Below are 7,419 nucleotides of genomic sequence, written 5' to 3'. Positions count from 1 at the left end.
TTACTTTGCTTACAAGTAAAGGAAGCCCATTTAAGATGCAGATACAGAGGTGGAAATAAAGATGCAGACCTACTAGAGAATGGACTTGAGGACATGGGGAGGGGGAAGGGTAAGCTGGGACAAAGTGAGAGAGAGGCATGGACATATGTACACTACCAAACGTAAAATAGATAGCTAGTGGGAAGCAGCCGCATAGCACAGGGAGATCAGCTCGGTGCTTTGTGACCACCTAGAGGGTTGGGATAGGGAGGGTGGGAGGGAGGGAGATGCAAGAGGGAAGAGATATGAGGACCTATGTATATGTATAACTGATTCACTTTGTTATAAAGCAGAAAGTAACACACCATTGTACAGCAATTATACTCCAATAAAGATGTTTAAAAAAAAAAAGATGTAGATACAGGATTCTCTCAGAAAGCTGAAGGGCAAAGGTACAGATGTGTTTTAGGAAAGAACTCAACACAGAAACTGGGGTACTATAGGGAACCTGGGAATTTTACCCTACATGCAAGCTAACAAGTTAGCCTGCCACCGTTACATTCTGGCAGAAGACAGAAGGTTCCTGAGTTAGAGACAAAGAACAGTATATCATTCATACCCATAGCAGTAGCCAGAGGATCAGCATTTACACTGGTTCTGAGCTCCAGTTCCCACAGGGCCAGGTGGTGCTTACACACCCAGTGTGTTGTGTTACAGGTGAGAAACTCCAAGTTTAGGGAACCCGAATCTTCTATAATGGGCAGGATGCATGCCTGACCTTGGCCCTGGGAGGAAACATTATTTTTATTGTATTGGATCATAAACAAACCTGCTTTTTTGCTACAGAGAGACATTATCTTTATATTCCAAGGTTGTTTGTTGTATAAACATCCTTGAAAAGATAATCCAGAACAAGGATGGCAGTGCCTCACTCACAAGATATGCAGAAATGCAAGAGATCCAGGGAGAAATGGCTCCCACCAGGCAGGTGAGGGGGACAGGATGCCCTAAGCCCAAAAAAGTAACAGACATCCACCAAAATCTCTGGAGCGTGGTAGCTTTTAGAATGGTTGTGGGAATAAGTTTAGCACTTTTTACAAATGAATTCAGGGAATATTTACTAGTTTTTATCTTAAAGAACCTTACCATTAGAAACTGGTTTTCTTTTTTCTTTTTTGGCTGCATTGGGTCTTCGTTGCTGCGCCCGGGCTTTCTCTAGTTGTGGCGAGCGGAGGCTACTCTTCTTTGTGGTGCAAGGACTTCTCATTGCGGTGGATTCTCTTGTTGCAGAGCATGGGCTCTAGGCGCGCGGGCTTCAGTAGTTGCAGCACGCGGGCTCAATAGTTGTGGCACGCAGGCCCTAGAGCACAGGCTTAGTTGCTCTGCGGCATGTGGGATCTCCCTGGACCAGGGATTGAACCCTTGTTCCCTGCATTGGCAGGCAGATTATTAACCACTGTGCCACCAGGGAAGTCCCGTAGAACCTGTTTTTCTTAAACAAACAAATAAAAAAAAACCTCTTCCCAAAAGGTATAGAATATTTTGAAAACAATATTAATGTGTTTTCACAACAATTGGTATGGAGGAGAACAATTTAAATTCCTGGCAATGTTGCATTTGAAATAATTCTTTAAAACTAATTTCACCTTCTAAATTTTCTTTTTCTAAAGAGTATACTGTGGGGACTTACCTGGTGGTCCAGTGGCTAAAGACTCCGCACTCCCAATGCAGGGGGCCTCGGTTCAATTCCTGGTCCACGTGCCACAACTAAGAGTTTGCATGCTGCAACTAAAGATACCACTTCCACAACTAAGAGTTCGCATGCAACAACTAAAGATCCCACATGCTGTAACGAAGATCTTGCACGCGGCAACGAGGATCTCGTGTGTCGCAACTAAGACCCAGTGCAGCCAAATAAATAAATATTTTAAAAATAAATAAATAAAGAGTAGATTGTGGCAAAGGGTCAAGAAGGGTATTGTTTTATGTTTTCCCTGCTTAAGGGAATCTGAACTACTCTGATTCTGTATGAATAAAAACAAAACTTGGAACATTTATAGCTGTCTTTAAAAGAAATTCAAGGCAGTGCTAAGGGACTTAAATGCCCTCATTTAATCCCTCATGACCATATCAGATTTTTAAAATTATGTTTGTACATGAATTTGAAATTCTGGTTACCCAGAACTCTGTAGATGAAGAAAGTCATATAGTGTTAGGAAATAAACCAGCTATCAGAGTAACCTTATTCTATGATTTCTCTCCAATCAGTGATTATGGAATGGTAGTTTGTAAACAAATCAATGATTTATTTACTGTTTCTTCAGTTACACTTATTGATACATATGTCTTAGATGATGAAACCATAAAATACTGAATTAATCAGTTCAATTCACTTTATAGAGAACTTAGCATAGCAATTGAGTGCTTAAATATTAGCTGAATTAGAAAATGGTCCACAAATTAATTATAGAACCAAGATTTTCAATCTTAATGAAAGACGAATACTTAGAAGCACCATTTCCTCTAATTTAGTGTTAGTACTTTTTTGTTGTCTATCTCTGAAATTTAAGAAAATATATTTTCTTTTTCCCCTTGTTGGTCCCATTTCTAACCCAAGAGAAACTAGAATTTATTTCAGCTATATTTAGCGGTAGAGTTAATCTGTAATAGAAAATTTAAATAGAACAAATTACATATTATCTTTTATAAAACTGAATATATTCTTTTTTTTTATTTACTTATTTTATTTTCTTTCTTTTTGGCTGCGTTGGATCTTCGTTGCTGCGTGCGGGCTTTCTCCAGTTGCAGCGAGCGGGGGCCACTCCTCCTTGCGGTGTGCTTCTCATTTTGGTGGCCTCTCTTTGCGGAGCACGGGCTCCAGGCACGCAGCCCTCAGTAGTTGTGGCACGTGGGCTGTAGAGCACAGGCTCAGCAGTTGTGGTGCACGGGCTTAGTTGCTCCGTGGCATGTGGGATCTTCCCGGACCAGTGCTCGAACCCCTGTCTCCTGCGTTCGCAGGCGGATTCTTAACCACTGAGCCACCAAGGAAGCCCTGTTATGTATTCCTTGAAAACCCAAACTATTTGAGGTACCTGATGAAGTTGATGTGCTAACTATTGCCTTTCTGCCCATAATCCCTTCCTGGAAATGCTATAGGATTCTGTTCACCTCTGCCCCCACCCCCACCTCATCTTGTTCTCCCACATTGGACTAATCTTAGCCTAATAATACATGAGTCTAGTGTTATGTCACCCAAGAATCTGGAATTGAGACACTGAGAGACTGAGTGATTAGGTCACAGTAGGCACACAAATGTCAACAGTTGTTACAACACCAAACAAAAACCCACATGTAAACTGATGTGAAGGGAACTCACAAGCCATGAGTAAGCAGAAGTTTTGAGAGAGAATTAGGGGAATGGAGCAACTGGCAAACACGCAAGAAGCAGAGAAGAGAGGGCTCTTGTTAAAATGTAAATCAGGTCATGTCACTCTTCAGCTCAAAATCTTCCCTTTTCTTCTCATTTTAGCTGGAGTAAAAGCCAAAGTCTTTATAAGAGCCTAGTAGGTCCTATAGACTCTTTCCTCCATCCCTCTGACTTTCATCTTCCAAGACTCTCCCCATCACTCACTCCAGTTTAACCACATAGATGTTGTTCTTCCTTGAAGCCAGGCACATTATTGCCTCAGGGCCTTTGCACTTGCTATTCTGTTGGCATGCTCTTCCTAAGTTACCTGCATGTCTTGCTCTCTCACCTCCTTCAGACCTTTGCTCAAATGTCATCTTCTCTGCAATGCTTTCTCTAACCACACTATTTAAAATTTCAATACCACCCCTGCCCACATTCCTTATTCTCTTCTCTCATTTGTTTTTCTCCATAGCACCATCATCATATGGCATACTCTACATTTTAATTATGTGTTTATTGTCTGTCACCCATCAGTAAAATGTAAGCTCTGTGAAGTCAGATTTTTTTGCTATATGCCCATTGCCTAGAACAATTCCTGGTACATAGTACGTGCTCAATAAATATGTTGGATAAATAAATGAATGACTCATTAAAGGAGATGGAAGACATTTCCTTGGTTTCTTACTTTGTAGTTCTGTTCCTCAAGTGGCCTGGCCACACTGTATTACCTACTCTCCGATGTTATAATACAACATTTTTTTTTTTACTTATTAGATTTTTTAATAGTTGACATATATCACTAGCATTATAATATCCAGAAAAATCTTTTTTTTTTCAAAATAAATGAGCACACATGATACACAACTATAATGCTTTTATCTCTTACATGTTTTGGCTTTATCATCTCTGACTGCTTCTTAATAGGAGAGCAATTTTGTAATATTAATATCTCAAGTGATAACTGGAAGATAATTTGGTCTTATAGGTAATACAATTTACCTTTTTGCTATTATTAAAAAATTTTTTAACATCTTTATTGGAGTATAATTGCTTTTCATTGTTGTGTTAGTTTCTGCTGTATAACAATGCTTCATTTGAAAATATTTTCTCCCATTCTTAGGGTTGTCTTCTCGTCTTGTTTGAAGTTTCCTTTGCTTTGCAAAAGCTTTGAAGTTTCATTAGGTCCCATTTGTTTATTTTTGTTTTTATTTCCATTACTCTAGGAGGTGGATCAAAAAAGATCTTGCTGTGATTTATGTCAAAGAGTGTTCTTCCTATGTTTTCCTCTAAGAGTTTTATAGGGTCCAGTTTTACACTTAGGTCTCTAATCAATTTTGAGTTTATTTTTGTATGATACAACTTTTTAATATCTCCCCTTTTTTACTTTTAATTTTTGTTTCTTAAGCATGTCAATATTTACATGGTTCCAAAGTCAAAAGCATGTTACAAGATAAACTCAAGATAAACTCTATTTTGTTGATGAAAAATTAATCAATCAATCTAAAAAAGAAATGGAAATTTTTATTTGAGCCAAATTGAGGATTATAACCTGGGAACAGCTCTTCAGAAAGCTCTGAGAACTGTTCCACCTATTAGAAGTCAAAGTACAGTTATGAAAATTTTTGCAGACAGAAGGCTGTACGTTAAATGATGTATTATCGACAGTTTACACAATCCAGATCTGCAAGTAAACAGTGGTGGATCATTGAGACCCCTTTAAAAGATCAAGAAGGAATGTAATCTTTAAAGGAGTTGTCTAGCTGGTGCTAGGAGAATGTTGCTCTTTATGGTTGAGCAGGTATTTCTGCTGATGAGGAGCTGTGGTTGGTGCACAATGCAGATACACCGCACACAGTGAGGGGAGAGAGGAGGCCAAAGGGCAGAGAAAATTTTTTTCATGTTTAAATTTTTCTTGTCTTGCCATAAAATATGAAGTTTATTTCACAATTTCTTTGCCCTTCACTCTGTTTCCTCCTTCCTCATTGGGTCACCATTTTTTTAAATCGATTTTTGGTTTAGGCTTAAATCGATTTTAGGCTTCCATTGTTTTTTATTTATATGTATATTTTTGTACATATATAAGCATATATGTATATCTTTTATATCCCTCCTGCTGTTGACTAAGCACCATTCTGAACCAGTTATCTTGGAGACATATGGATATTTTTCTCTTTCCTTTTCATTGAGGCTTGGTCCTCCATTGTGTGGATGCCTCATGATTTTCTCAACTAGTCCCATATTGATAACATCGGGGTTGCTCTCAGTCTTTTGATATTACAGATAATGGCATAAAAACAGTAAACTGCCTTGTGCATATTTCTGTTCGTATTTATTTCCAGTTTCCTTTTGGAATCAATTGTTACAAGTGAGATGAGATTAAATGGAGATTATTCAAGTGGTTTTCTGTTCTTTGCAACCAACAAGTCAAGATTAAAATAGCTACATATCCCTGAAGGCCCATCTGAAATCACACTTCTTCTGGGAAAGCTCTTATTATCTCAAGCAGAAAGACTCCACTTCTATTCCCTTAATACTCTCAAAAAAAAAAAAAATCAGAGGAAAAACAAACACACCAAAAAAGCCCTTATATTCTCTCTTGTCCATATGGCTCACATGGTTCTTTGTATGTATTGTTATCTTGTGTACATTTCATCCCCTTAATTGGACAATAAGCTGCTCCAGAGCAAGGAGCACAGTCCTTATGACCTTTATCATCTCTGGCCCTTAACAGTGTACCTTGAACTAGTAACTGTGACCAAATAAATACATAGAGTATAATCCAGCATACGACAATGCCCCATATAAAACTGTCCATTTAGAGATATGCCTCACACAACCCACCAGAATAAATCCCATGTCAACTGAAGAGTTGAATGGAAGAATTCTAAGAAACTATAAGAAAAAAAGGTGTGATATTTAGCATTTGTTTAGAGGTCAGGGAAAGGACTGTCTGAACTTTGTGGCTTTAAGCTAGACTGACCCAGTAAAAATGAGCCTGGAGCCCTCTAGCCCATCATTAGGGATCTTCTCACATAGCTCCTGCCCATATTCTCTGCTCATGGTACTAATCCTGGCTGGTTAATTGCTGGGCTGACCCTTCAAGGGATGACTGAATGTTCTTGCCCAAATATAAGGCTCCAGAGCTAAGCCCATTACTACAGTCATGTGGAAGATCTGGCAACTACATTATTGTGCTCAGGGAGCACATCTGCTTCCGTGTGGAGGTGGTGGCCTTTATCAGCCTTTTGACTTAAGTGCAGGAGGAGTTGTTTTATCTGCCTGGAGTATAATAGGCTACGCCCACTCTTGGAGGGGACCTTGTACAACATTATGATGTAGCTCTGAATGCATCTGTGGTGGAGAAGTAGAAGAGCATCTCTTTTATGCTGCTGGGTGGAGAGGTTGAGAAATTTATCGCCTTCCACGCACACTGCAATCCCATCTTTGAAAGCAATACGCACTGCCCTGCGATCCCATAGAATACATACCCTCTCCCTGCCAGTATCATTGCCAGCAACACCATGATCTGTCCTGCTGCCAATGCACAGCAGAATTTTGGTGGTTTTCTCAAGAGTTGTTTACAAAGATATCACATCATAATTCGGGTCCAGTATTGAAGGACCAGAGGATGCTGAAGCAGAACTGTGAACTGACAGCTGTGTGTGACTGAAGGTTGCCTGAATACCTGACCACACCTCCTGATCAACTGACGGGGGCTGCAAAAACCGGCAATAGTGAAAGTGCCATCGATTTGGGAGAATGGTGATGGTAGAAAAGAGGAAACAAGTCTTCCATAATGCTGGGGTAGACAACCATGCCGACAGACAGAGCAGCTCTGAACTGAGAGCCACCTCTTCATGTGCAGGTGCCCTATCTGAAGGAAACCATACCCACTGATAACAGGGGAACCACCTGTGCCATGCCCTACTACTCATCTCTTCCCTGCCCGACACCCTACCCTCGTTTCTCTAGACTAGAGTGCAGATGTGAGATGAGAGCTATCTGGTTTCCAGGAACTTTGGGGAGATGGA

Source organism: Neophocaena asiaeorientalis, unplaced genomic scaffold, assembly GCF_003031525.2.
Source record: "Neophocaena asiaeorientalis asiaeorientalis breed wild unplaced genomic scaffold, Neophocaena_asiaeorientalis_V1.1 scaffold19, whole genome shotgun sequence".
Taxonomy (NCBI): domain Eukaryota; kingdom Metazoa; phylum Chordata; class Mammalia; order Artiodactyla; family Phocoenidae; genus Neophocaena; species Neophocaena asiaeorientalis.
This window is presented reverse-complemented; position numbering follows the sequence as displayed.